A 7,404-nucleotide genomic window follows, 5' to 3' on the forward strand; every position below is an offset into this window, starting at 1 on the left:
CCGAAGACTATAATTTCCGACAGAGGCACTCAGTTCGTCTCAAGATTTTGGGAGCAATTACAACAGGCTCTGGGAACCCAACTAGCCTTCAGTACCGCATACCATCCACAGACTGATGGACAAACAGAACGCGTAAACCAGGTTTTAGAAGACATGCTGAGAGCATGTGTCCTCACCTATGGAACCAGTTGGGAGGACAGCCTGCCATATGCCGAGTTCGCATACAACAACAGTTACCAGGCCAGCCTGCAAATGGCCCCTTTCGAAGCCCTATACGGAAGGAGATGTCGTACCCCGTTAAATTGGTCAGAGACCGGAGACAGCCGCATCTTCGGACCAGATATGCTCAGAGAAGCCGAGGAAAAAGTCAAGCTAATCAGGGACCGACTTAAGACCGCTCAAAGTCGACAGAAAAGTTATTATGATCAGAAACATCGTAGGGTCAGCTTCGAACCCGGTGAATTCGTATACTTGAGAGTATCCCTGATGAGAGGATTGCAACGGTTTAAGATTAAAGGAAAATTAGCACCAAGATTCATTGGACCATTTTGCATAGTGGCACGAAGAGGCACTGTAGCCTACCAGCTAGACTTACCCGAAGACTTGTCCGACATTCACGACGTGTTCCACGTCTCTCAATTAAGGAAGTGCGTAAGCAACCCAGAGAAACAAGTATCTCATGAGAGCATTGACGTACGGCCAGACCTCACGTATCGAGAACGTCCCATAAGAATATTAGAGGAGTCTGAAAGGAGGACCCGACAGAAAACCATCAAGTTTTTCAAAGTCCAGTGGAGCAATCACACCGACAGTGAAGCAACTTGGGAAAGCGAGGATTTTCTTCGGACAGAGCATCCACACTTATTTAAGGATCAGCTGAAATCTCGGGGACGAGATTTTTCCTAAGGGGGTAGGTGTTGTGACACCCCAAAAATTTTATTTGGTTTTTATCAAAAACTTTGTGGTTTTGAGGAGAGACCTTTTTAAAATTTTTCTTTTTCAGAAAAACCTTCCTCTTAAAAACCTCCTTTTGCCTTGACAGGGATTTTATTTCTTTCAAACTTTGGTGGTTGATCTTTTGCAAACTTCTTCTCTGTTAGTTCCCTCTAAAAATTTATTTTTTTGGGAGTTTTAATTTGTTTTATTTTTAAGTGAAGCTCTGTGAAAATTTGGGATTTTCTTATCCTTGAAGCCACCCTTGGCTTTGTATTTTTTCCCATGAGATAAAACCCCTCCAAAACCTCCCCTCCCCCTTGTGATCAACCTAAATTCTCTGTCCCAACTAATCCAAACTGGTTTTGGATTTTATTCTAATTATTTTTCCCCCTCAATTCAATTCTAAATATTATTTGGAGCCTGAGGGATTTTCAAAGCAAGTACACTTTTTCATTTGAGTTTTGACCTCAAACCAATTCTCCTGGATTGTCCTTTGAACCCACAACCCAGAACCATCTTGATCCACTCCTCCTCTTTTCAAATTTTTCAAAATACAGTCTCTGCAAGTTTGGACCAGATTTGCCAAATTTGGTGAAATTCATATCCACACTGCTCCAAAAATTCCACCAAAAATCGTGCAGCCTACTTGAGCAAGGAGAAGCCACTCCACCAAAAATCAGCTCAAGGAAAACTCACTAGAGGCCAATTTCATTCGGTCGAACACCTTGTGGGCACTGTTACTATTCAAAGTTCAGAAAATTCAGTTTCAGTGTCATCTTCCGTTTGACAGTTTCAGTCACGCGGCCACAGTGCCCTTGGCACGTTCCTCGCCGCCTCTTCCTCTTGTCCGAAGCTGCACACGCGTGCGTGGAGCCTTCCTGGCGTCGGTAGCGCGCTGGCTCGCCCTCGCCGGCATCTTCTGCGGCGTCGGGACCTCCCGTGGCGGCCGACAGGAGGCACACCACGGCAGAACGCCGTTCCGCGCCGCCCATCGCTCCCTGGCTCTCCGCGTGGCCTCATGCACGCCAGTGCACGCCCGTAGCACAGCCACCGTGGCCGGCAAGCACGGAACGCGCTCTCCGCCGCCGACGGGCCCGCGCCATCCCCGTTCCGTCGAGCTCGCCCTTAACACCCAAACCCCGGCCAGTTTAACACCAAAACGGACCCATTGAACCTCCGTGATGACGCTCGACCCCCTAACCACCCCGACCGAGCACTGCGCCACCGTAATCGCTCGCCGGTGATCCTCGTTCACGGCAACCGCCTCGGACCGCCTATATAAAGGGGTCCCGAGCTCACTCTCGTGCACGCAGCACCTCCACTACTCACCAACACCCCGCCAGGCCACTAGGGGGACCTCGAGGAGGTCTTCTCCCCCAGCTCCGGCCGCCTCGCCCCGCCTCGGCCTCCAGCCCGATTCGTTCTGGTGAGGCCATCTCCGGCGCTCAAACCCCGTTCGTTACCCTCTCTAGCTGCCAGGAGCATAACCCCCTCTTCAATTTAACCTTTGCAGCCCTCTCCGACGAGCCCCTCGACCACCCGAGCTGCCGTCCGCCGGAGCAAAGCTCGCCGTCGACGTGGTGCTCGCCGACCGACTCCACCACCATCAACTGACGCGGAAGGGTACCCTGAGCACGGAGGTACTCTCCGATCTCTCTGCCTCGCCGTGGATCGCCGCCGGCGACCACCGCGGCTCTCAGGCGCCGGCGAACTCTGCCGCCCCGTTTGAACTTTTGAACCTGACGGGTGGGACCCCACCGTCAGCCTCTCTGCTCTCTCTTTCGAATCGTTTTCTGGAAGCGCCTTCGGGCAGAATGCGTTTTCTCTTCGGGCTGGCGTAGTCGCTACCGAAGCGTTTTCTGTTTTTATAAACTAGCCCCTGGAAATCTTCTGTTTCATTACAGATAAGTCCCTGGACAAAAACCCTTATAACTTTTAATCAGAAAAGTATTTTTGTTTGATTCTTTTTCTGTTCTCTTTAAAATTGTGTCTAGTTTTTTATCAGATTTATTTGAAAAATATTTGGTTTACCTTCTATGCACTCCTTGGTATTTACGTTAGCGCATATATTTTCTTTAAACCATAGATACCGAAGGAGGTGACGGAGCCGCGAACTTCACCGAGCTAGGCTCCGACTACTCTGAACCAGGCAAGCATGTTTGAACTTTTGATATGATGAGTGTCTTGGCATGTTTTGCATTTTGTTAGTTTCATGGCATGTTGGTGAGCATACCGATGAACGTTATTTTATGTGATAATAAGGTAAGTGAGTTGGATGATCCATACGTGGATGAATGTGAATATGAATGGCCATGTGTTGGCATGAGGATGGGTACGATGGCAGTGTTGTAGCATGCCAGTCTTACGCCAGACCATGTGACTTCAGTGTCAAACCATATCGGTCCAGTACCTATCATTTCCTTCCTTGTACTACCACATGTTTTCCGCAAGGAATATGGTTTAGTAAGTTGCAAACCGCTTCCATGGTACACACCAAAGAGGAGAGGCCGTGATGATGGTTCCATGGCCCTGGATTAAAGCCAGTCATCCGGTCAGGGGGCATGGGTGTTTCCGGTTGGGACCGAGAGGGGGGCACCCCTTAGAGCGCGCGTATATAAATTTGATCCCATGCTATTCGAGATTGTGATCTCCCCGTCTCAAAAGTTTTTCTTGGACGATGACTAGGGTGATTCCTAGCATCGAGAGGTAGGATGGGTGTGTACCGGTTAACTGTGTTTTCTTCCGAAATACCGTAAACGGAACTAGTCCTTCGTGACTACGGAAATCCGTTGGCTGTGGGAAAATTTTTGTACAAACTCTGCAGAGTCATATATTCCTCCAAAACATCTATTCCATGTCAAGTTTCGTTCCATCTTATCCTAATCAATTGTCAGCTTTGATGACAGAGACTCCGGTGAATCGCATGAGTGCTAAGTCCGGTTGAATGATTATCCCTGTGGATGGACTAACCCGTTTATTCTATGGATTGAATGTTTATTATGAGTATTATTTACTGGTGAATTTAAAGCCCTTTCTGCGATGTCGCTCAGATGTCCAACTGTGGCATTTCTTTTAGAGCCCTTTTTGCGGTGTCGCTCAGACGTCCGACTGTGGCATTTCTTTTAAAGCCCTTTCTGCGATGTCGCACAGACGTCCGACTGTGGCATTTATTTTAAAGCCCTTTTTGCGATGTCGCTCAGACGTCCGACTGTGGCATTTCTTTTAAAGCCCTTTCTGCGATGTCGCTCAGACGTCCGACTGTGGCATTTCTTTTAAAGCCCTTACTGCGATGTCGCTCAGACGTCCGACCGTGGCATTTCTTTTAAAGCCCTTTATGTGGTGTCGCTAAGATGCCCGACTGTGGCATCATTTCCTTATTTTTATTTGTTCACCTTTCGAGGCGTCGCTTCAGACACCCGATCAGTCCTTATTTATGCTCTGTGGGATTTCAGGCGGACTACCGCCGTTTCCCTTTTTACTTACCCGTTATGCCAATTTTATTTATTGTGCATTAAGGAATTAATCACGTTGTATCCATGCATGCATTTGTTATATCTTACGTCCGAACTGTCTTGCGAGTACTTTCAAAGTACTCACTGGCTTGTTGATTTGGCCAGATGCTGACGAAGGCGATCTCATGGATGAAGAGTTCGATAGCGAGTCCGACACTTAGAGGAGTCCCAGTCAGTCTCGTGCGACCCTGGATTTGGTCACTGTTTTATATCCGCTTCCGCTACCAAATAAATTTATCGAGCCTCACCTCGACGTTCGATGAAATGATATTCTTAGAGTCTTGTATTTCCCTTCCCGCTATGTTTTTCCACCACCAACCTATCCGTGAGTCAGTAGTATGTCTCCACACCACTGTGTCCTATCCGCCATTATGTATGATTATTGGCGTGCTTGTAATAATTTGGTTGAGCGACCGCAGTTCAACCCTGTAATATATTTTATGCTACTGGCTTATTGTATCAAGAAATTGTCTACCAGTGAGGAGGATTTCTCTCATACTGGACTCAAAAGACTGGTTTATCAATAAATATTTTTATTGGAAAACCGGTCGTGACACGATGCCGCCTGACAAGGCATTCAACAATGAGGTTCAGAACATTAGAGCATTACCTTTAGCTTTTTATACACTTCCATGTTTGGAGCTAGGACATTTTGATCTCCAAATGCTAGTTTGACATTTCACTAGCAATTCTGAAATACTCATGCTAAAGATTGCAGGAAAATGCTTTTCTCTCTATAGTTTGAGCCACATCTATAGTGTGATCCTTTAAATTCAGATCATGTACTCCTGGGAGTTGTCTGAATCTTTTTGTTAGAACTTGGGAGTCGTACATGACCTGTAGAACATCTAAAGTTCTGTTGGAAGATTCCGTAGTTCAAGGTTTGGTCCTCGGCCGTCTGTTTCTGCTATCTCCTAATCTTAAATGTGTGTAGTTTGTTCCACATCAACTACACATACTGTCAAAACTGACAAGATGTTATACTATTGTCAAAACTGAAAACTGCTGTCATTTTAAATGAATTTCTCTGAAGACATAATTGCAGTGGCTAGTCCTGGATATTGGTGAGAATTAGTATTGTGGTTGAAATTCTACGCACACTAGAGTCACTAATATTGTGTAAATTTTGAACTAACTCAAGAAAAGTGAGCTAGAAAATTTAGTACAAGATCATTGAAATTTTGAAATTTCAGTTTCGAAGCTTCAGTTTTGCATCTCAAGTCTGATTGCCACTAAATTGAGTACAAGACCACTGAAATTTTGTTTGAAGCTTCAGTGTAAATGTTCTATTTTCAGAGTACAAGATCACTAAATACAGTTTCTCAGGGTCCTATTTTTCAGTGTAAATGTTCTATTTTCAGCGTAAAATTTTGTTTAGAAGGGCACCTTATTTTTTTAGATTCTTCTATGATCATGCAGAGACTAACGAAGATAATGGATAGTGCAAAGGAGTCTATTTGGATAATGGCAGGGGAATCCGATTGCCTCGGGGAACAAATTTGACTAAGGTAATTTATGTTGAACATATCACTTCTGTTGTTAGTCTTCTCCTGGCTCACCTCCCTCTGCTCCTAGTCAGAGAGAATGCCAATGTGGTATGGTTTCAGTCAAAGACACTACAAAAAAATACACTTCCGTGATGATACATGTTTGTCACAGTAGGTCGCATTTTCTGTCATGCATGTACATCCATGACGATTTTATGACCGAATCAAGATAGTCATACCTGTGTTGTCGTAGAAGTGTTCCATGACATTACCAAAATTATCATCACGGAAGTGTCCACTTCCATGACGATAAATCCCGCATCACAGAAGTGCTTTCGTCAAGGGTGACCGACACGTGGCATCCACCGTAACGGAACACCGTTAAGCTATCGGGTCGGGTTTCGGATTCGATAACCCGTTAACAGCCCCGACCAATGGGGATTTTCCACGTGTAAAATCATCATTGGCTGGAGAAAACACGTGTCGGCTCATCGTTGGGACAGATGTCATCCACTCATTGGACAGAAGGTGCCTATGATACATCGACACGTGGCATGGCCCAACAGAGGCCCATTCCTGTGAAAAGGCCGGCCCGTTTGACTTGGTCAAAAGGTGGCGGGCCGGCCTATGTAAAGCCTGTTAACGGCCTGTTCGCATATAGCCCATTTACAACCCGCTAACCCAAGGCCCGTTATGCCCTATCCGAATTAGGCCCAGTAGCATCATCTGGGCCACCCAATAAATTCCAGTCCGTTTTCACTTCTGGCCCATGTATGGCCCATGACGTCTTTCAGCCCATATGAGGCACTATGTAACTCTTGGCCTATTAACGGCCCGTGGTGAAACTGGCCCATAATGAACAGTGTATCACTTTACACCCATTAACGGCCGGTGGTGAAACTGACCTGTAATGAACAGTGTATCACTTTATACCCATTAACGGCCCGTTATTCCGTTGGGTCGTTTCCAGCGCATGTTATCTTTCGGCCTTCTCAGAGCCCATTTTTTCTTGGGCTCATTTCCAGCATTCGTTTACTTACGACCCATTACTCTCATTTTCTGCTTGTGGGCCAAATTCAGCCCGTGGTTACAGTCGGCCCATTTGTGGTCCGTTAATACGTTGGGCCGTTTTCATAGCGTCATCAAATACGGCCTATTAACGATGGCCCGTTATGGTTGGCCCATGAATGGACGATTCCAACTCTAGCCCGTTTTACGACCATAATGCGGTCTGTTTGGCCCATATTTGGCCAATCGATCACACGGCCCGTATAAGGCCCATTGATGATACGGCCCGTAGAAGGCCCATTGTTTCTATGGCTCGTAGAAGGCCCATTGTTTCTATGGCCCGTAGAAGGCCCACTGTTTCTACGGCCAGTAGGAGGCCCAGTGTCACTGCAGTAAATATTAGCCCATGGTTATTGTGGCCTAGTTTTAAAAAATAGGTTATTGCAGCCACTAGCTAACCG

Source organism: Triticum dicoccoides, chromosome 7A (assembly GCF_002162155.2).
Source record: "Triticum dicoccoides isolate Atlit2015 ecotype Zavitan chromosome 7A, WEW_v2.0, whole genome shotgun sequence".
NCBI lineage: Eukaryota > Viridiplantae > Streptophyta > Magnoliopsida > Poales > Poaceae > Triticum > Triticum dicoccoides.